Raw genomic sequence first — 22,843 nt, forward strand, 5'->3', positions numbered from 1 at the left:
GAATATACCTTTCGTTTTCCGCCACTACAAGCTACAAACTCGTCTTTCCGCCTTATCTACCACTAAATACAGAACCTACAAACAACATACCACAATACCAAGAAAGTTACACTCACGATCAAGCCATTTCTTTCATGGTTTCGGTTATGATTCCAAAAACAAAGATTTAACCGTAAAAATTCGTTTTTGATTCGTTTAACTCCTTTCTTGGACCAAGATCCCTTGTATAACCCGTATACATCACTTGATCATGCAAGAATCGGTTTTCATCTTTGAAACCTCATTTTCTTACAAACCAACTCAAGAAAAGAAGATGGAAACGTGATTAACTCGATTCTTTACCTTGTTTTCTTGCTAAAAACTCTCGGTTTTGGATCATGATCTTGAGAGGATTCATGGATTGTTGAATGCTTGTTTGGAAAAAAGAAAATAAAGGATAAGGGGTTCCCCCCCCCCCATCCGATCGGAATTATGTGGGGGTGGGGTGGGACCCACCTCTTCATTCTTGGCCACTCATTTGGATATCGGATATCCGGATAATGTTTTGGATAATCTGGTTCAGTTCGTTTTACGGTTAAATGTTTAATTCGGCTTAAAACGAGGCTAAAACGGTTGTTTTTCGGCTTAAAAATGAAATTTATATAAAACCGATTTAAAAACTTTAAAAACTTAAACCATGACTTTTATTAACTTAAAACATTATATCATTAATTATCGCCCATCTTTTTCGGCTTGATCGATCATCTCTTGCTCGGTTTGGTATTAAAGGTTTCGTTTAACACACCGGCGTACTATTAAATCGAAATCCTTTTTCTGTGCTTTAATCCACTTATCCCGAAGCTTTAATACTTCGTAACATCACTAAATATCATATATCTCGTCTATAATTGAACCATCGATTCGTTTGGGTTTCAATAACTATCGATCGATTAATCGCATATTCAATACGATGAATTATATATTCACGTACAATCAGTACAGTGAACCATGTATTCTCGTATAATTACCATGGTAACTCATGTACCCGACATAAAATATGACGTAACTATCGTCTACCGGTTAGGGTATCCCTGGTTTCGTCGGAATCGTTACAATGTCCTCGCCCTCCTCCACGTCTACGGCCTCCACGAGTGGACTCACGATCTCTCTACCGACTACTTAAGGATTCAGACCTATGAAACATAAGCTTACCTTGGGTTTCAGTATGTATGTCTTCTTCCCGAATCCGCTCCTCTTATGCTTTAAAACGTCCAACCACGTCTTCAAACCCAACAGTTTTGAGATCCAAAGTTTGTTCAAGGGATGCAACAATTTGAATAAACTTACTTCGGGATAAACTTGAAAGGAACTTCTTGACCATCTTAGTTTCCTCGATCATCTCTCCTAAACTCGCTGCCTCCGACGCCATACACGAGAGTTTCGCCACAAACTCATCAATGGTCTCCGTCTCTTTCATCCTCATACCATCAAACTCATTCATGAGAGTTTGCAATCTTGCCTCCTTAACCCGATCAACCCCCAGATTACGCGTCTTAATCGCGTTCCAAATCTCCTTGACCAACTCAAGATTACCCACTTGCATGATTGTTGTTTCCGGGATCGATTGATAAATCAACGCAATCGCGATCGATGTTGTTTTTATCATCATTGGTTGCACCCGGGTCAATGGTATCCCACACCTTATGCACGTTAAAAAGTACCTTCATTCGAGTAGCCCATACCGTGTAATTGGTAGAGATAAGCATGGGACTTTGGAACGTATTCGGGTTCCTACTCCCGCTTACACCGCTCGTCTTCACTGCTTCTTATCATCCATCGTTCTTCATCAAACTCTAACCGCAAAAACAATTAATTTGTTGAACCAAGAAAAAATATTAAAAACCAACCTATATGATTATACTTTTCTTCTTGAGGTCTACGAAAGCAGCAACAAAACAAACCTCTTTATAATTTTTTCTCCAAACACTTGGCTTCCAATGAAAATAATAATCACCTGTTGACTTTCTTTTTTCTCTTTTCTTTTTATTTCTTAGCAAACCGATCACAATCTTCTTAATAGGTCGTCTTCACCGATCCAACAGCGCTCCTTCACACGGTCACCGTCTACCGATCTCGATCTTCCGGCTCTGATGCCAATTCAAAAACGAATTAATGACGGAAACACAAACGAGCACCCGATATTTAGGTTAACCTCTCGTATTATTATAATCAAGAAACTAGCATAAAACTTAATTACAATAAGCTATCTCACTAATACAATAACCCTAACATGGCTATGTATTTATAGGGTGACCATAATTTGGCCAACAAGTAATTACCAAATATAAAGCTCAATTGCAACCTCATAAACCCATTACAACATTAATGAATTTCATAGGTACAACCCAGTGACCAGTACGTGACGGGCCTAGTAATATAGAAATTACCAACATAGAGCTCATTTAGCTTGACATGTTTTGAGATCTTAACAAATCGCTCTCAAATAGTTTACTAGCGACTCTGCTCGATTACATCACCGTATAAAAGTAATAAAATATTATTGAGAAATAGTTAAAAGTAATAAAATGTAAGCATTATCAAAATAAAATTTAATTAAAAACTTCTAAATTATCATTAAAGCCGTAAAGATTCTTTCTAGTATTTGGACTTAATACTGGGAATTTATCATCACATACATTTATAAACTTTATATGAACTGGTCAGCCACAAGTTAGTTCATTTATATTCTCAACTTGGTCAGCCACTAGTTAGTTCATTTATATTCTCAACTTGTTGTATTCAAAGTTCAAACCCATTCCCATGCATTAACATAGTAGACTTTGTCTGACTACAAGTTTTAGTTTATTTTTGTAATAATCAAGTTGTTTGTGGGACGAATCAAATCATCTTGTATATCGAGCTACGTGCATATATTTAAAGTTACACTGTTCAGTGTCTATTAAATATCAAAACCTTTCTCTTCGATCAGCAAGTTTTCATGCACGTACGGACCCGCTTACTGGGTCATCATCATGTTGATATTAAAGAATGTTTACTACGTAGGAGTGGTCTCCTAAGAATACTCAGGGCTTTGCATATATTATAAATACCTCACAAGCATGCTATTCAGATACACACATCTTTTCTGTACTCTCTTGTATTTGATCTAAACACCAATAATTGTAATCATTTTGAAATTCTTTGATATCAACAAAACAAAAATGGCTTTCCCAAACTCTTTCGAACACCTTAGAATTCGGCTCCAAGATATCGTATTGGCCACCAACAACTTTGATAAAAGTAATATCATCGGTAAAGGTGGATTCGGGAGTGTCTATAAGGGAGAACTCTACCACTCTGGTAGGCGGGTTATGGTTGCGATCAAGCGTTTTGATCCAAAATCTGGACAAGGCGCAGAGGAATTTTGGAAGGAGATCACAATGCTTTCTCACTACAAACATAAAAACATTCTCTCTTTGTTAGGCTTTTATTATAAGGCTGGTGGTGAGAGTATCCTTGTCTACGAGTATCAACCTAACAAAAGCCTCGACAAGCATCTTAGTAAATCTTCTCTCTCATGGATCAACCGCCTTAACATATGCATTGGAGCGGCTCGTGGTCTTAAGCATCTTCACAAACCTAGTTTGGCCACACAACATCGCGATATTAAGAGCTCCAACATTTTGTTAGATATGGAATGGAATGCCAAAATATCAGATTTTGGTCTTTCAACATATTTACCTACTGCCACTCTTTTTATTCCGCCATGTGGCACGAGTGGGTATATTGATCCTGGTTATATGGAAACTGGATTCTTGACAAATGATGCTGATGTCTACTCATTTGGGGTGGTGTTGTTTGAGGTGTTGTGTGGAAGGCTGGTTGAGAATGACCATTGTCCACTTCTATTAGAAAATGCTAAAAGATGCTACAATGAAAGACAGATGCATACAATTGTTCTTGATTGTTTACGATAGCAAATATCACATGATTCTTTGGACAAGTTCGTTGCGGTCGCATATAAATGCCTACAAGAAGATCACACTAAACGTCCTTCTGCAGCTGAGATTGTTATAGAACTTAGAAAAGCACTCGTATGTCAAGTAAGTTTTACATAATTGTTAATACAGATCATATTTTATCTTTGTTTCTTATATTTTTAGGGCATGTTTGGCTAAATTTATGGAGAGCTCCTTATAACTTATGGAGGGGTAAAAAGACAAAAATGCCCCTCCATAACTCACTATAAGTTACATATAAGTTACTTATATGTAACTTATAGTGAGTTATGGAGGGGCATTTTTGTCTTTTTACCCCTCCATAAGTCATAAGGAGCTCTCCATAAGCTTAGCCAAACATGCCCTTAGTTGCTGACAATTGGTATATCTACTTAGGCAGCTGATAATAGTCTGAAGGAGTGGCGGTTAAATTCTGAAGCATTATCCCCTCTAGTAAAAAACACTAGGATTTACGACTGGTTTAGCGTGTTTAACGACGAAGTCGAGCATAGTTATTGCATGTGGAATATGATTCATTGATCACAAAGCCCCATCTCAGTTGCACAAGGAAGCTTAGTGAAGCTGTTTTCTTAACTATAATGTTTGGATGGGTGTTACCGTTTACACCAATTAGTGTTAATAGGGTGGCTTTATTACCCTCCTTTTTTTACTTCTTTTGTTTAACTTTTCTTTTTATCTGTATATTATTTTATTAATGCATGGCTTGTAACATTTGAAATCTAATATCGATCTAAGGTAAAATATTTTGTTGAATTTCTATATCGCTTTTGTTTTTCGCTCTCAAAGTTTACTTCAAATTTGTATTATCGTAGGTGAGAATTTTATATGCATTGACATGCAATATACAAGATATGAAGAACTTGGTATTTATTAACCATACAATAAGTTCTCACTTATAAGTTTGAATAACAAGTCAAATCATAATTTTTAGATAATATTTCATAGTTATTAGTTTCCTTTTATTGTGTATATTCATTCCCTAAATTATGGGATTACATCTTGTATAAATGTATGACTGTAATATGTGAAAAGTAATTCGGTTGATTATCCTTTTAATATAGTATCAGCCAAGAAACAAAAATAACCCTAATATTCCACTACCACAATACCGTCGTCGCCGCCCATGTCATCCTTTTCATCTCCGGCATTGCTTAACCATCTTCTTTCACCATAACAATGGCTACTGAAGGTTCAGTACAGTCATCTCAAATTTGTGCAATACCTCTTACCAACCCATCATCTCTTACTCTTGTTTCATTCCCACCATCCTTGAAGCTTACTGAAACAAACTACCTGAGTTGGAAAACTCAGGTTGAAGCCTTTTTACATGGGTTGGATTTATTTAAATACATCGATGGTAGTCTCACTGCCCCGCAACCATCCACCGACAAAGGCGGACAACCGACTCCCAATCCTGACTATCAAGTATGGTTTAGACAAGATCGCCTCTTGTTCGGTGCTCTAGTCGGGAGTTTATCTCCGAGTATTGTCTCGCTTATTACCAATGCCAAAACCTTCCTCGACGCATGGAAAATTCTTTCCGATACATATGCCTCCACCTCTCGTGGCCATATCAAACAACTCAAATACCATCTCAAACAAACTTCAAAGGGCCCGAACCAAACCGTCTCTGATTTTATGCAATCCGTAAAGGTCACTGTAGATGAACTATCTGCTCTCGGAAAACCACCCAACCCCGAAGATATAACCGATGTTGTCTTACACGGCCTTGACCCCATCGCCTACAAATCTGTTATCGATTCCGTTCATGCTAGAGACACCCTTATTTCCTTTCATGAACTTCACGAGAAGCTTATTAACCATGAATTAGCACATGCCCAACAATCATCTCCCACCTCCAACCTTCACCAACCCACCACCACCTTTGTTGCAAATACTCGCCCCACACATAAACATTGGAAAAATCGCCAACCATCTCCAAATGCCGATCTCCTGCCTACTCCTCAAACACCTTTGGCCTCCCCCCGATCCACCACTAACAATCGCCCATTCTTGGGAAAATGCCAACTTTGCTTCACTAAAGGTCATTCCCTTACATCATGCTTTGCCTTCAAGAAGATGTATCCACAAATTGGGCTACCTTCTTTACCAAAAGGGCCACATCACACATCCCCGCAGGCACATTTGATGCAAGTTCCAAGCATCAATACAAATGACAATTGTCCATGGCTTTGTGATAGTGGTGCTTCTCATCACATTACAAATGATCTCAATGCTTTGTCGCTCCATGCTCCATATGATGGTACCCAAGAACTCGCCATTGGTGATGGTTCGTCTCTTAATATTACTCATGTTGGCTCTTTAACACTTCATTTTGATACCGTTTCGTTAGTTTTACATAATGTCTTATGTGTTACATCTATATCTCGCAACATCATATCCATTTCTCATTTATGTCTTGACAACAATATACTAATCCAATTTTTTTTCTCTTGATTTTGTCATCAAGGATTGCCACTCCCAACTTCCTCTCCTCCAAGGAAAAGCTAAACATTGGATATACGAGCTCCGCCCGAAATCACCACCTCACGTTTTTTATGTTAAGAAAATAAGTCTTCTTTGTGGCATCGCCGGCATGGACACCCGCACTCTCAAACAACGTCTATCTTCAATTATTTCATCTATTTCTTATTTTGATGACTCGTGTAATTCTTGTTGCATTAACAAAAGTCATAAACTCTCGTTTCATATTTCATCAATTATTTCCAATGCACCATTACAAATTTTATTTTCGGATGTGTGGTCTTCTCCCGTTATTTCTTATGATGGTTACAATATTATATTATCTTTGTTGATCACTACACCAAATACACTTGGATTTATCCTATTTAAAAAAAATATGATTCGCTTAATGTATTCATTAGCTTCCAATGTCTTGTCAAAAATTATTTTCAATGTAAAATAAAACAATTATTTTCTGATAATGAAGGTGAATACATCAAACTTGCTTCTCATCTTGCATCTTGTGGCATCTCTCATCTTACCTCTCCTCCACACACTCCTGAACATAATGGCTCTGCCGAACGACGACATCGTCACATAGTCGAAACGAGCCTCACTCTTTTATCCCATGCCAAAGTGCCTCTCAAATTTTGGCCTTTTGCGGTCACTACCGCCACATACCTAATAAATCGTCTCCCTACCTCAACTCTCAAAAATTATTCTCTTTATTTTCGCTTATTTCATAAATTACCAAACTATGATAAACTTCGTAGTTTCGGTTGCCTTTCCTACCCTTGGCTCCGTCCATATTCCTCCAACAAACTTCAACCTAAATCTAAACCATGTATCTTTGTTGGATATTCATCGACCCAAAGTGCTTACTATCTCCTAGATCCTCAAACAAATAAAATTTATACTTCTCGCCATGTTCACTTTGTGGAAACTCATTTTCCTTATGAAGTTCTATCTCAATCCTCAACTCCTCCACCACCTAATCCGTACGAATGGCTTCCACTCTCTGTTCACATGCATCCAATTACACCATCTCACACACCTTCTATACATTCCCCACAAAACCAAACTTCTCTTACACCTTTAAACACCCATATTGATCCACAAACTGATTCCCATATTGAGGGCTCCACCCCCACCACAACAAACCAATCAGGGGTCAACCTATTAAATCCCAATTCACCAAACAACAATTCTTATGGCTTAAACCTACAAAATTCACCAACTAACACTCCTTCTGGAAAAATAAGTCAACCTGCCCAAAAATCCAAACCTCACCAGTCCAGCCGAGTCCCACTCATCATCTGATCCTAACACACCCATTGAACATCTCGTCTCCCCTACCCACACTCGCATTCGCAAACCGAACCCTAAATATCACACGAAAATTTTTCTTCTTTATAATGCATCTTCTTCTCACCCTATTGAACCTACAACAGTTACTCAAGCCCTCAAAATCCCGCTTTGGCGCAAGGCTATGCAAGATGAGTTTGACGCCCTACAACGTAATGGCACTTGGTCTCTTGTTCCACCAGAATCTGCACCCAACCTTGTTGGTTGCAAATGGGTTTTTCGAACCAAATTCAAACCCAGTGGTGAAGTTGACCGTCTAAAGGTTCGTTTAGTAGCAAAAGTCTTTCACCAACGTCCCGGTCTCGATTATCTTGAGACCTTTAGCCCGGTTATTAAACCCGCAACCCTTCGTCTCATTCTTTCTCTATCCATTTCCCAAAATTGGTGTCTCCGTCAACTTGACATCAATAACGCTTTCCTTCAAGGCACATTAACCGAAGATGTTTTCATGTCTCAACCACCTGGTTTTGCTGATCCCTCTTTTCCTCATCATGTTTGTAAATTAAACAGGGCTATATATGGCCTTCGTCAAGCATCTCGCGCATGGTATGATGAACTAAAATCATATCTTCTTTCGGTTGACTTTTAACCAACTATTTATGATCCTTCTCTTTTATTAATCACCATACTAAATCTCTTATCTATCTTCTTGTCTATGTTGATGACATAACTGTCACCAGCCCGAACACCTCTTTTATCAATTGTTTCATCAATTCCTTTGCTGCTCGTTTTACTCTAAAAGACCTTGGAACTCTCTTATACTTTATAGGTGTTGAAGTCCTTGCCCACAAAAACGGTATTTTCTATCCCAAACTAAATACATCCTTGATTTGTTGAATCGAGCTAACATGAGTGATTGTAAGCCGGCTACCACCCCAATGTCGTTCTTGGACCATCTTTCCCCCACCGATGGATCACCTCTTCCATCGCCCACCCAATATCGTGCCTTTGTTGGAGCTCTCCAATACCTATCCCTCACTAGACCCCACGTGGCATTTACGGTCAACAAGCTTTCTCAATTTATGCATTCTCCCACCAACATCCACTGGGCCGCCCTCAAGTGTTTGCTTCGGTACCTTCACGGTACTATTTATCATGATCTAATGTTTAAAAACAATTCTCCTCTACATCTTCATGCCTTTGCTGATGCTGACATGGCAAGTGACAGGTCTACCTACCGAAGTACCACTGGCTATATTTTTTATTTAGGTTCCAATCCGGTTTCTTGGAGCTCAAAACGCCAACCAACCTTGGCAAGGTCCTCAACCGAAGCAGAATTTCGGGCTGTTGCATCCACCACAACATAAATACAATGGCTAATATCTTTATTATCAGAACTTGGCTACAAGTCCATAGTTACACCGACCATATACTGTGATAATTTGAGTGTCACAGACTATTCGGCTAACCCGGTATTTCATTCACGCATGAAGCACCTTGCTCTTGATTTTCACTTTGTACGAGAAAAGGTTCAACAAAAGACGATACGAGTCACTCACATATCTAGTGATGAACAACTTGCTGATGCTCTTACTAAGCCATTGCTAAAACCACGGTTCCAATATCTTCTATCCAAGATTGGACTAGTCTCTCGATTGTCCATCTTGCGGGGAAATATTAACAATACAATAAGTTCCCGCTCAGAAGTTTGAATAACAAGTCAAATCATTATTTTTAGATAATATTTCATAGTTATTAGTTTCCTTTATTGTGTATATTCATTCCCCAAATTATGGGATTACATCTTGTATAAATGTATGATTGTAATATGTGAAAAGTAATTCGGTTGATTATCCTATTAATAGTATTGCCATCAATAGCTTGCTAGTTGCTAATGGAAACAAAGTTGAATAAAGAGCTAGTATACTCTTACTCGGACAAGCTAGACAAAGCAAAACATAAACTGATTTGATACGTTTATGTGTGGCCGAATATGGATTTTCACATTATACTTTGAACATCATCATCATCATTACATATGAAAGGCAAGTGGTCAACAAGCTACGCCACTAATCCTTTTTAAATTACAAAACTGAGTATTTTAAAACTAGTAGAAAACACCCAGAATTAATGCATGGCTAAATATGGATTTAACCAGAATTACAAAACCAAGTATTTTAAAAGAGATGTGATCCTCATAGACCACCCCCACATGTCTATACGGCTCGTATAGGCCTATACGGCCTTATAGGGTACGAATGACTGACAAGGGGACAAAAAAACAGCTTTTACAGCCTATACGACCGTATATACCTATACGAGTCGTATAGGCATTAAATGGCTCGTATTGCTCCCTGACAAACCATAAAACCTATACGGTCATATAGGACTATACGACCGTATAGAAAACATTTGCAGAAAAATTCAGGTTGCCTTTTGACCACTATTAATTGCTTCCGGGAAACGACTATACGAGCCGTATATTGAAATACAACCTGTATAGACAGATTTTCGGTGGTGCTATACAGCACATGAAAGGGTCAAAAAGAAGAATGTTTAAAATTGCTAAAAAAATATAATGCAAGTCAGATAATATATTAAAAAACATTCAAAAAAATGTCTATACGGCCGTATAGGCCTATACGAGGCACTATAAATGATGGCCGACAACATCTGACGTAAACTGACATGATTCAGGTGCTATACGACCGTATAGCCCTATAAGAGCCGTATAGGGAAAAAATGGTGTGTGAGGATCATAGGTTGTGTGGGAGGATCCTAAGGTGGTGGTGTTTTTTCACAAAAGAGCTTTCTGGCCTCTTTTGTCTGCGCCGCACAGACCACGCGCATACATTGAGGTTTGCAGACTGTTTGTTTTCTGGAAGACAATTCATTAAAAAAATTTTGAGCGCCTTTGTCCTCAAGCAGATATGAACCATTCACTTCTCACCTTTTCTACACATCTTCACCAACATCAGGTCACAATATTATCTCCACATCTTTCACCTCCAAACCCTAGCCTCCTTCTCTCCAACCTTCTTCCCGTCACCCCCCTTTCCCCACCTCCGGCCGTCGCACCCCACTCCACCTTCGGCTGCCGCATCCCACTCCCAACTGTGACCACCGCCATATGCGGATCCAAGCCCTTTCAAACAAAGGCGGAACTACAGGGGAGTCAGGAGGATCCGTTGACTCTCCGGCGACTCTCCAGCTACCGGATTTTCATTACTTTTTTTTAATATATACCTCCTAAGTAGCAGTATTCTTTTATGTGTGACCCCTCATAATCACCAGCTGCTGATGTGAAGAGAAAATGATCAGAATTTTTCCGGCGGCTTCCATGGCGTTATGGAGCGGTCGATGGCAGCTTTTTGTGAGAATAAAGAACAAATGAAGAAGAAGAAGAAGAAACAGTATTTAAAAGTTTAAAACTAAGCTCAATTCTCGATTAATAAAAAAGTCAAATACATATATAAAACTGTACTAATATTATCAAATTAATTAGTGAGAAGTCACATCTCAAATAAAGATGTGTTAATTTAGGTTTTGGTTTTACTGTTGATTAATCTTTAGGTTTAGTATGGTTTAGAAATTCGTGTTATATTTTAGCAGTCTGCAGACGTTATAAAACAAACAGTCTTTTTCTTGCAGACTGTAGAGGTTTGGTCTATCTCTTCTGCTACAGATGTCTACAGATGTGGTCTGCAGACAGCAGACATTTTACCTTTTAAAAAACAAACAGCACCTAAGCCTTTTAAAAACTAGTAGAAAACACCCATAGTTAAATGAACACACCTGCAAAGCAAAACATAAATCGCATATGATACATCTTAATGTGTGGCTAAATATGGATTTTCAAAGTTTACTTGATCATCATCACATATTAATGAAAGGCATGGTTAGATTATAATAGGAAGTTTGATTTTTGTAATAATGTTAAGAAATAATCCAGTGCATTGATTTTTGACAAGGATGGTTGAGATTAGTTTGGGAAAGAAATCTGTAAAATAAGGAGAATGACATAAAGGGAATAACACAATTTTTAACTTTTTATCTTCACATGCGAGTCACATGTTAATTTTCCCCATCAATTTAAAACGCTCATAACCTATTTATACATTAGAAAACAATCATCATAATAACGAGAGTTTGTTTATCTTTAATATAAGAACTATATTATTATAAAAGATTAGGCTATAATAAGAAGTATGGTTTTTGTAGAAACGATAAGAAATAATCTATTCTATTTATTTTCAACATGGATGGTTGAGATTAGGTTATGGTTGAAGTCAAGTGTCACATAAGGGGAATAACATAATACGGATAACACATTTGTTGATTTTCTCTCCCACACGCAAAAAAATATGTCAATTTCTCAATCATTTTAAAACATTCATATTTATACGACATTTTCAAAAATCACCATAATACCGGTGTTTATTATATAGAAAAATAAAAATGAATTTGTAGGTTTTTTTACAAATTGTGTTTTACAATAATTGTATTTTACAAAATTGTGTTTTTCATTGTACGTGTTTTTTACATTGTGTATTTTCATAGTGTTTTCCATTGTTCTTTTTTTTTGGAAACTATATTCCGGCGAAAGTTTTCAACAAAATTCCCGATTACTTTCCGACCAAAAACTTCCGATGACTTTTCTGGCAAAAATTCTGACGACTTTCCGGCAAAAATGTCCGGCGACTTTTCTGGTGAAATTTCCAGCGGAATTTTCCGGCAACTTTAGGGCGAGGTGGCGGCGGTGGAGTGGTCGTGGTTGTGGAAGATGAGTGAAGATGTAAGTGAGTTTTTGAGATTAAGTTAAGTGGGTTTTTGAGATTAAAATAGAGGACCAAAATGCCCTATTTTCTAAGAAAAATAAAACTTTTTATTTGAACTCAATCCTTGTTATAAAATACTTAAATGAAAATAGTGTGTTTTTTTTAACACAATGTGTTATTGGTCATGATCATTGTGTTTATAAATTGTGTTTAACATAGTATTTTTTTTTAATCATTGTGTTTTAACAAAAAAAGTGTTTTTTCATTACTAAAATTGTGTTTTTATGTGAAAAAATATAAATTGTGTATTAGCGAAATATGTTTCGGTAGTGTTTTCTTTTTAGATAAGAAAAGGCAACTGTATTTTTGGGTTTTCATTTTTTAACTAGGGTCGGCTAAATCATTCGTCGCTCGAACTCGCTCGCCGCTCGCTCAGAAATTGCTCGGAAAATGCTCGCTCTTTTTTTCACTCGATTGAAACGAGCCACTCTGCTCGGTTCGATTTGCAAACGAGCCAAGCAACGAGCAAAGGTCTGCTCGGTTCGGTTCGACTCGAATATTTTTAATTCATTTTATATATAATTATATATGAACAAATATATAAATATATAGATAAAACACATAAATATAAGCTTACAATTATTTTTACCCCTTAAAATTTTCATATTACATCAATTTTATATTTTTAATTATTCGCTTCAAGTTTTTACAATACTAGAAGTTTTGATTACATGATCATTATATCTCACTTCAAACTGATTTATAACAAAAATTTACAATCTATTACACGTTTGTCTAAAAAACTATTAATTTATTTATAATATATATTAGAGTTCATTAAAGTGTCATTTTCGTCTTTGTGGTTTGGCAAATAATGCGAATTTAGTCCAAAAAGTTTATTATTTGCATATGGACCCTCCATGTTTCCCATCTTGCCAATTACATCCAAATCACTAACCTCGTTATATTTAATAGTTAAGCCAGGGGTATAAATGTCTTTTCACTCTTTCTTTATTATAATATTTATCAGTGAACTGCGATTTTCGTCTCTATGGTTTGTCCAAATATGCGACTTGAGTCCAGAAGTTTCAAATTTGCAATTTTTGTCTCTATGATTTTATTACATTTGCAATTAAACCCGAATTCACTAATCTCGTTAAGACTGGTCGTTAAACCTATTAGTGTGCTCTTCACGTGAGGGGTAATTTTGTGCTTTTTTTCTTTTTTTACAAATACACCCAGCCCCTCACATGAGGGGGCTTGCGAATTAGGACTGTGGTTTATTTTGAGAGAAAAACAACATAATTGGTCATCATGTGAAGGGCACGCGGATGGATTAACGAACAAACTTAATGAGGTTGATAAATTCGGGTTTAATTGCAAGTAAAATGAAACTACTAGGACGAAAACTGCAAACTTGAAATTATTGAACTAAAACCGTAAATTTAGACAAACCACAGGGACGAAAACCGCAATTCACTGAAATAAGTACTATAATAAATATAATAAAGAAAGAGTGAAAAGACATGTCCACCCCCAACTTAACGATTAAATTTAACGGGGTTAGTGATTTGGATGTAATTGGCAAGAATTGGGAAACGCGGAGGGTCTATATGCAAAGAATAAACTTTTTGGACTAAATTCGCATTATTTGTCAAGCCACAAGGACGAAAATGACATTTACTCAATATATTATTTACAACCCTCAAATTTGTTTCTTATTGAAAGTTTTAAAGTGAAAAGAAATAAATAATGCTCGAAATCGTTCGATGTTCGATCGAAAAATGCTCGATTCGAATTTGGCTTGTTTCGGTTTTCGCTAGGTTTGAATTTCACCGTTCGGTTCGGTTCGGTTCGGTTCGGTTCGGTTGTAAACGAGCCAAGCAACGGGCAAGCATTCGATCGGTTCGGCTCGGCTCGGCTCGTGAACAACCCTAGTTTTAACCACTATTGTATTATAACTAGAATTGGGTTTTAACTTATAACTCCTATCAGGGCCGGCCTTTAGGGAGGGCGGGGTGGTCTACAGCCCCCGGCCCGACACCCCGTTAGGCCCAAATATATATATATTTTTTTAATTATATGTATTTTTATGAAAACCAATATGTATATTTAATGTTTAAACTCAATTACAGAATAACTAGTTTTGCTTAGTGGAAAAGAGGTTTGACTACCAACCAAAAAGTTGTGGGTTTTGGTCTCATTTAAGACATGTTTAAGTCTATTTTTATACAAATTTTTTTATACAACCCAAATCATAACCAATTATACCTATTTAAAAGTTAAATTGTTTAAAGCCAACAAAATACTTATTTTACTTTTGGCCCAAAATATTTTTTGCCTTCTCGAAGCCGGGCCTAACTCCTATTCATTTCGGTGTCTCCGCGTTAATGCGTACCAAGCATCTTTATGTACATAACAAGTATTATGTAAAAAAAGGAATAAAGAAAAGAAAACGAAGCATAAATTCATAATTTGAGATCTAGCTCCCACCTAGAAAAAATAGGAACTCGCAATATGCAAAAGTACAAAAATCGAACAGGTATGCAAAGCTCCCCATATTCCGGAGAAGCTCCGTCGTAATCGACACAAAGCTCCCCATATTTCGTACACAGACGTAGTCGATGACGACTGATAGTAGAGACATCGCGTATCCGATTCGAATGTGAAATCGAAAGTTTCAGATCTGAAATCGGTAACCGAGCTGGTGTCGACTAGAACAAATGATAACTGGAACAAGTTTTATATTTGAACAAAATGCCCTCTTTCTTAGCTTTATTACAAAATCTAATCTTCTTATTTGAACCTAGCCCATGAGAGGCAAGTGGACAACAATCTACACCGCTAACTATTTTTTAAATTACAAACCAGGTATTTTAAAAACTAGTAGAAAATACCCGAAAATTAATAAAATCAGAACACGGGCTACAAGTGCAGATTCATGAGTCATGGCCCATATGCAACAAACATAATGGTGTCGATGAGTATAAATGTATAATTAAATTCCACATTAGTGCTCTGACTTCGTATTTGTTTTTTTCTTTTTAGCTTAAAACGCCTGAATCACTAATCGCCTTAATCGTGATTTTTGTGCCCTGTTTTTGAGTTTTTTTAAAGGAGAAAAAAGAAAGGAAAACTAATGATAGTTAAAAAATGGGTGTTCTTGAGTTTTTTTTAGGATGGAATGATAGGAGTAGGAGGAGTTAGAAAGAATTAAATTAATATATTTTCCCAATAAGTTATCCTCCCAAAAATGGGATGATTACTAAGGATAACTATTTTTTAACATGGTTATCATTTCCTTTCCTTTCCTTTCCTCTAATTTCTTTTCAACTCAAGAACACACATAATTAAAAAAAATTCTTTCTCTTTCCTTCCCTCTCTTATCATTTCCTCTCCTTTCCTTTTCTTTACTTGATTAAAAAACTCAAGAACAAGTATTTATTTAATAGGTCGTAAACTCAAAAAGTTGCCAATACCTTCCAGATTTATATGCCCATAAACAGGTCTTTCAACTTTATATCACATTTAGAATTCTTTGTTACTTTTGGTGCTTCCGATTTGTGTCACTAGTTGATAAAATACATTTGTTTAATATCTTCGTACTATAACTACCATTGCCCAGAATGACCATTTTTCCTTTTGAATGATCTATCCCGTCATGATTAGTTGTTTCTTTCGCAGGTTGCTTATTATCCATAAACATGGGACAAATTTGACATTAATTTGTTCCCATCAAACTTTATTACGAATCCATGCATTCTTAAATGCAAGACGTTCTACTCAAAGTCCGGCGTATAGAATACACTTGAGATTCTTAGTATTTTTCCCATCTATACTCAATATCACTTGCCCGGCTCTACAAATAAACATAATTTTCGACCATTCAGATCATATTAATTAAATTGCATGCAAGCATTGACGAAGCTTAGTGAGGGCCTGGAATGGCCCAGCCCCCCCCCCCCCCCCCTTGTTTTTTTACACAGTGGTGTAGATTTACTCTTTTTCGCCCCAAAAAATTATATACGTGTGAATTTACCTGTTTTCGACCGGAAATCTGAGCCCGCACCCCCTAGTTTATGATTATTAAATACATTTTGAGTTCGGTCCCCCCGACGAACTCGTCCAAGCTTCGCCACTGCGTGCAAGATGATTACGATAATGAGTATTAACATACTAGGTTTCAGACCATCGTCGTTGATCACCACTGACGATGTATTCCTCCGCAAAATCGCCACCCTCACTTTAATTTTGAATGCCCATGTTGATTGCTTCGCGAATCAATTGAGAGGACGTATTCGTCTTGTTCCTTTGGTATGCACTTTTGAATTAAGCGTCTAGGTTCTCTGTAGTTATAGCACAGCCCGCCAATCATAATTTTGATGGTTCGTTCAACCCCTGTTTCTTTTGTTTCCCTCCATTTTCTTCTTTGGAAAGATGAGTATTCGAAAGATCTAATAACGAGTGTGTATGGCTTGTAAAACTTGGTGCAATACCAACTTGAACTTTTGAAGCACCGAATGGTTAATACGAAAAGTATTAGAGGGTGGCATGGAAGATCTCAAAGGCGGTTACGGTGGAGAACTAAAGTTCAGCGAGTAACTTCAATAACTTGGTGTATAAGTTATTTATTTATGGAACTTACTATAGTTAGAAAAAGAAGTTGCTTATGTTTCCAAATTAGTGTGTATCATGTTTTCTAAGTTCATGTAACTTTTATCTCATGCTCAAATGTAGTTACTTTTATTCGATATTATATTTTACCTTTATTTCCCACATGTTTAAAGTGTGTTTCAGTATACAACGTAATGTTTGTATACTGAAAATATACTTTTTAATGGAATTTAAATACGACATATACTTAGAATCCATTTTTTATAGTGCATTCCTAATCAAGATTAAAGTATCCTTCATTCCATGGGGATGAGTACAATCTGATAAATGCCCCGACAACTGTCCGGACAACTGCTCATGCTCGTGCTCGCACACATGCTACATTCAGAGCCCACTCGTTTAGACCTTAAACAAAAGAAGCTTTGGAGTACTATGATATTGATGAGAAACAACATTATGTCGTAGAGAAAACAAATGGCAGCTGCTGTACTCATACAACATGTTTTTCATGATGGAAAACAAGAAAGGTTTATAATAAAACAACGTTATTAAGTAATCAGCATTCATGTAAGATCTCCTATATTATATATACTTGCACCTTCATTTATTTAATGCACATTGCCAGTTGTATAGAATGGAACAAGAAGTGATTTTGTGAATGCTACAAATGTATAGTTTTAAAGTTAATAAAAACATGAGACTCACTCTTGGTTCTCAATCATTACCTGTTCGTGATATCAAAGAGTTTGCAGATTGGTAATTGAATATTAGTGAAGGCAATCTTGGTGGCCCAATTAATGACAGTGAAACAATTATACAAATTCAGGATGATCTTTTAATTCAACAATCAATGGATCCAATATCTGATTTAATAAATTTTGCTTATCCATCGATTTTAGAAAGGTTCAATGAGGTGAATTACTTTCAAGAACGTGCGGTATTGGCTCCTTTAAACGAGGTCGTTCAAGAAATTAACTGATGCAGTTCCGGAAACAATCAATGGCACGAGAGACTCATGATTAATCAAATACATAAAACCGAACCAAAGGTTCAAAAACAATGTTCTTTTAGTATAAAACTTAATCAAAAACTAATGAAAAGGTTTACAATCAATCCTATTTATACTAGACTAGAAAAGATAAACATGGAAACTAGATAAACATAGAATAATAAAAGATAATAAAAATAAGAATTTAAATTAGGAGATGCTCCTACATCATACTCCCCATCTTCGAAAAAACTCGTCCTCGAGTTTTGTCTTAAAACCAAAGCCACCTGGATCGAAAGGAACATCAACTCGATTTTCATTTGGTATCATCACGACCCACCTAAACATTTTAAATGCATGGGCCATCTTTCCTGGCTCGCGACCTGCACCACCAGGGTCGAATGGTGAATTGAACTGTCTCATGTTCACAGTCAACAATGTATTAATGTGACATGGGAATGTAAATGTTGATCCACTTATTTTCTCATGCATGTCACTAGACTTATCCATAGGATTAGTTAGCCCGTGTGTAAAACATACATCATTATCACAAACTTGATCGCTATCATTTGACCCTGATATTTGTTTTTCAATTTTAAAATCCATTCCTTTTTGAACTTCCACCAAACTAGGAGATTTTATTAAATCACCATCTTTATCAAATATGGTAATGATTGGGTCAACATCTGATTCCATCTTTATTCCCGGCATGAAAGATGGGGTTACCATGGAAGCCACGGAACCCTTGATCACCATCGTATGGCCAACAACTTCAACACTAGAGATCTTGGAAGGCAATTTATCACCATACTTCTCATTCAATTCCACCATTTCAGTTGACACACATGTAGAACTCCGCCAATACCCGTTGAGTGTCATGTTCGTTGGGTCATCCAAGGAAAGGGTTGGACCACCCGTAGCCACCATATCACCACCCATAGCTACCGTATGTTCTTCCTCATCCTGGTAGATATCAAACACGGGTGGCGAATAATAACTAAAATCGCCATCGGAAGAATTCACAAATAAACACTCATCTTCATTAAAATCAATCCCATCTTCATCGAATCTTGGTTCGTCTTCCAACAAACGCTCGTGATCAGATTCATCTTCATATATCGGTTCATAGAACCGGGGTGGGTGACGGCTGAACGGCTGCTGCTCTCCGTGGCCACCTTCGTCCCAGACGACGGTGCTCGACTCGGTTTCCTTCTTGCGCATCTCCCGTTGTAATTCGAGATCGCGGACTCATTTTTGAGCCGTTCGATCTCTTCAAGATCGCGGACTCTTTGTCGGAGTCGTTGGATCTTCATAAGATCCCATGGGTCGGAACAGACTCCACCGTTGCCTCGGCCGGCGACTCTGCGAGTAGGACATCGATCTTCTCCACAAGCACGTGAATAGAAAATACTTCGATCGTTGCCTCGGTCGGCGACTCTACGATCAAGCAAGTATTCAACACCACGTCGAGCCATTTGAGAACCAAAAGCTCTGATACCAACTGATGCAGTTTCGGAAGCAATCAATGGCTCGAGAGACTCATGATTAATCAAAGACAATAAAACAGAACCAAAGGTTCAAGAACAATGTTCTTTTAATATAAAACTACCAAAAATAATGAAAACGTTTACAATCAATCCTATTTATACTAGACTAGAAAAGATAAACATGGAAACTAGATAAACAGAAAATAATAAAAGATAATAAAAATAAGAATTTAAATTAGGGGATGCTCCTGCATCATTAACGACCATATGTTAGGATTTTTCCCGGGTGAAAAGATGGAATTCTAAGTTCGGGCAGTGTAGATGAGGTTGAAAGTGTATTCGAAGACTTTAATCCAACGTTGTACTCTCCTGATTTTCTAAATTGTATAAAGATGTATGGTTTGCTTAACCATAGATTGGTACTTAGTTTGCAATGACTATAAATAAAATTCAAGGACAGTCGTTAGCAAGAGTTGGGTTGTATTTAAAAGAGCCAGTTCTGACACACGACCAGCTTTATGTTGTTTTGTCAAGAGTAAAGACTAGAGACAACATTAAAATAGTCATATTAGATAAACAAGGTAGTCTTACGAATAAAACAACAAATGTAGTATATAACGAAGTTTTTGAAAGCTTATTATGATTAACTTTACTGGTATGCTGTTTATGTGTTTTCATGTTATAATATTAATTAAATACATTTTTTTAATGTATTTGGGAATGTTAGTTATATTTTTCAGGCTAATTTATAAAGAAAATTGAACTTGTATTGTATTATATATAAATATAAATATATATATATAAATATTTATATTTTTTATTATATTTAACACGGGCTATAACCTAGTTTTGTGTTAGTTTGAACACAAAAGTTCAAAAGAAAACATGTGAAATAACATAGAGATTATGAGTAATTTTAGAAGATTTGGTTTAAAAATCGAACGTTACCAAAATGGTGGATCCGATTTAACCCTTTATGCTTATAAAATTACCATATATTGTTTTAAAATATAGACCAATGGTTATGACTTTCTAATAATTTCTTAAGAACTTTTTATTATTATTATTATTATTATTATTATTATAGTAAAACCTTTTTGATTTCCTAATGTTGTTATTATCTAATTAGTATAATTAAGAACTTTGGTGTCACAAAGTATGTTATTTTTGTTTTGATATATGTAATAATAGTTTGGGTCTTTAAACAAGTGTATTGGTGTTGGTTAGATGGTTGTATTGGTAATGGTAGTTGCTTCTAATGGCTTGTGTCGAAGCATGAAATGAATCTGACCTGATCCATGACGATGTTTCCACGGATTTTCGAGATGAACGAACCACGTCTTGATCTTCTTCTTCTTCAGCTGCTTGAGACCTGCAATGGTTTTTGGGGGTGTGGAGGTGACTGCTAAGATATCCTGAGGATTTCTTGTTCACAGACACAAAAAGGTGGTGGTGGCTCTTATTAAGCATCACCCTAACAAGGAGGTGGAGACCTCCTTATATAGAGAGCCTCATGGCCACCATCATGATACCCTAATGGGCCTAGCCCAGTTAGGGTTACCTCCACAAAACCCCCTCAGCCCAATAACATTGTATTAGTCCATGTAATAAAATAAGCCAAACATAATAGATTTAGGGTCGTAGAACCGGGTTTTAGTACCATATCTGACCTGATCCATGACGATGTTTCCACGGATTTTCGAGATGAACGAACCACGTCTTGATCTTCTTCTTCAGCTGCTTGAGACCTGCAATGGTTTTTGGGGGTGTGGAGGTGACTGCTAAGATATCCTGAGGATTTCTTGTTCACAGACACAAAAAGGTGGTGGTGGCTCTTATTGAGCATCACCCTAACAAGGAGGTGGAGACCTCCTTATATAGAGAGCCTCATGGCCACCATCATGATACCCTAATGGGCCTAGCCCAGTTAGGGTTACCTCCACAAAACCCCCTCAGCCTAATAACATTGTATTAGTCCATGTAATAAAATAAGCCAAACATAATAGATTTAGGGTCGTAGAACCGGGTTTTAGTACCATACCCCTACAAGCCCCCCAAGTCCAGCGTTGCTCCTGGGCGCGCAAGCGTCTAGGTGGAGCGCTGGACTTTATAAGGTGTGAGGCGGTTTTTTCCCTTTTCTTTGGCCTTGTCTTTATTGTCTTTTGAGTTTTGAGTGGTTTTCTTCATGATGGTGACATGTTGTAATAAAAGCCTGCGCGCGAGGCGACTTACGAGCTGTAATAATAACGAAGCTTGCGCGCATTGCGACTTATGAGCTGTAATAATAATGAAGCTGGCGCGAGAAGCGACTTACGAGCTATAATAATAATGAAGCCTGCGCGCATGGCGACTTATGAGCTGTAATAATAATGAAGCTGGCGCGAGAAGCGACTTACGAGCTAAAATAATAATGAAACTGGCGCGAGAAGCGACTTACGAGCCAAAATAATAATGAAGCTGGCGCGAGAAGCGACTTACGAGCTAAAGTAATAATGAAGCTGGCGCGAGAAGCGACTTACGAGCTATAATAATAATGAAGTCTGCGCGCATGGCGACTTATGAGCTGTAATAATAATGAAGCCTGCGCGCATGGCGACTTATGAGCTGTAATAATAATGAAGCTGGCGCGTGAAGCGACTTACGAGCTAAAATAATAATGAAGCTGGCGCGAGAAGCGACTTACGAGCTAAAATAATAATGAAGCTGGCGCGAGAAGCGACTTACGAGCTAAAATAATAATGAAGCTGGCGCGAGAAGCGACTTACGAGCTATAATAATAATGAAGCCTGCGCGCATGGCGACTTATGAGCTGTAATAATAATGAAGCTGGCGCGAGAAGCGACTTACGAGCTGTAATAATAACGAAGCTTGCGCGCATGGCGACTTATGAGCTGTAATAATAATGAAGCTGGCGCGAGAAACGACTTACGAGCTATAATAATAATGAGGCTTGCGCGTGAGGCGACTTACGAGTTGTAATAATAACGAAGCTTGCGCGCATGGCGACTTATGAGCTGTAATAATAATGAAGCTGGCGCGAGAAGCGACTTACGAGCTATAATAATAATGAGGCTTGCGCGTGAGGCGACTTACGAGCTGAAAGAATAATGACAGCTTACGCGCGAGGCGTCTTATGAGCTGTATGAATAATAAAGCCTGCGCGTAAGGCGACTTACGGGCTGTAAGAATAATGAAGCTTGCGCGCAAGGC

At 37.3% G+C, this 22,843-nt stretch overlaps 1 pseudogene; it reads left to right on the forward strand.

Moving 5' to 3' along the window:
- The first annotated feature begins 3,200 nt into the window (after positions 1 to 3,200).
- LOC143610965 (putative serine/threonine-protein kinase PBL22 pseudogene) lies at positions 3,201 to 3,956 on the forward strand (annotated as a pseudogene).
- Positions 3,957 to 22,843: the final 18,887 nt, after the last annotated feature.

Source organism: Bidens hawaiensis, unplaced genomic scaffold (genome assembly GCF_021521415.1).
Source record: "Bidens hawaiensis isolate Kalapana, Puna unplaced genomic scaffold, B.hawaiensis_p1.1 tig00028781_1, whole genome shotgun sequence".
Lineage (NCBI taxonomy): Eukaryota > Viridiplantae > Streptophyta > Magnoliopsida > Asterales > Asteraceae > Bidens > Bidens hawaiensis.